Here is a 1,982-nt window from a genome sequence, read left to right on the forward strand (position 1 = left end):
AAACGGAACACATAGCCCTATCTTGGCCACACCCTCTTGCCAAAGAGTACATAAATTGAAAAGGGGTACTTCTCAATGGTGTTGCAAGCACTGGTGGATCACAGGGGCATCAACATGGGATCGTCGGGAAAGGTGCATGACGCACGCATCTTTAGGAACTCCAGTCTGTTCAGAAAGCTGCAAGCAGAAACTTCCTTTCCAGACTGCAAAATAAACGTTGATGTTGAAACGCCAATCGTGATCCTAGGGGACCCAGCCTACCTCTTGCTCCCATGGCTGATGAAGCCGTACACAGGCAACCGGGACAGCAGTAAGGACTGGTTCAACCACAGACAGAGCAAGTGCAGAATGGTGGTGTAATGCGCCTTTGGACTTTTAAAAGCCCACTGGCGTAGTTTGCTTACTGTGTTAGACCACAGTGAAAGCAATATCCCCACTGCTGTTGCTGTGTGCTCCATAATATCTGTGAAACAAAGGGAGAAAAGTTTCTGGCAGCGTGGGGGGTGGAGGCAGATTGCCTGGCAGCCAATTTTGAGAAGTCAGACACCAGGACAATAAGAGCACATGGAGGCGCGCTGCATCTCCGTGAGGCTTTGAAAACTAGTTGACTCAATGACCCACAGCAATGTGATACGTACGTGTGTTGTTCCTTACCTAGCTGTCCCCTTCATTGCATGTACTCCCCTGTAAACTACACCCCCCAACCGTTGTGTGCTGAATGAATAAAGAGCCTTTTCTCCTCAATCCATTAATTTTTTTATTATGCTCACAAACACAGACAGAGCAAAGAAAAGTAAGATAACCTGGGGCAAAAGGGCTGATAACACTGGGGCAGCCGGGTCACAGGGGAGGGGGCGGGGCGGGGCGGCACGGGAAAGAGACAGGGACAGCTTGCTTACAATTGCACTGCTATAAAATCAAAGGTGTGAGAATGGGTGCCTTCTGGTCCTTGTACCCTCCCCTGGAGTTGAGTGCAAGGGATACTGGACTCTCTCTCTCTCCCCACTCCCCCCATCCTAGAACATCTGGGAGAGGAGGATGGGGAACTTGGCGAAGATGGCAGAAGGTCCAGCATAAGCTGCAGGGGACTCTAGCTTCCAGCTGCCTTTCTTGAACCTCAACCAGACACCCCAACATGTCTGTTTGCTCCCTCATAATCTGCACTATCTCATCCTGCATGTCATGCTCATGTTCCCTGCATGCTCTTCTGTTCTCCCGGTCATTGTGCAGGCTCTTCGACAGTGCAATCCTCCATTCTCTGAGCTCTGTCTTGTCACTCTCAGAGGCACTCATTAACTCATTGAACATGTCCTCCCAAGTCTTCTTTTTCTGCCTTCTAATCTGGGAAAGTCTCTGTCGCAGCATGGAGGATGTGCCTATGGAGAAAGTTTTAGCTGCAAAGAATACAAGGCACAAGGGTAGCATTGACAGTGCATACACTGTTTCTGGTGCAAGGTTAAATCTTTTTATAAAAGAAACACCCCTCAATGCACTTCCCTGCAAACCATGACTTAAGCAGAATCACTGGCTACTGCAAGAGTTGGTTTGCTGCTACAGCCATGATGAGTAAGACCACGAGGCATGGGTGAGAGGGCTTGTGCTGCAGCTTTTGTTAAGTCATCTTTGGGATCAGTGGTTGCAACCTCAGGACAACCCCGTTTCCCACAGCAACCGGGATGGTGCTTGAGGACAGGCACCAGTGTAAAGCCCCACGAATAGTTTGTTTGTTACAAAAGAAGGTTGGGATGGAAGCGAGATAAACAAAAGCGTCAGCCCCCCCTTTTTAAAATTCTGGCTGCAATACGTGGAATCCCTTACAACCACAACCAGGGCACGCTCAGGAAGAGAAAGTTACTCACCTTGTGCAGTAATGGAGGTTCTCTGAGATGTGTGTCCCTGTGGGTGCTCCACTTTAGGTATCGTTGCACCCCTGCACTCGTAGCTGGAGATTTAAGGTAGCAGTGCCTGGTTGGGTCGCACAT

The sequence above is a fragment of the Natator depressus genome, chromosome 1, assembly GCF_965152275.1.
Source record: "Natator depressus isolate rNatDep1 chromosome 1, rNatDep2.hap1, whole genome shotgun sequence".
NCBI classification, from domain to species: domain Eukaryota; kingdom Metazoa; phylum Chordata; order Testudines; family Cheloniidae; genus Natator; species Natator depressus.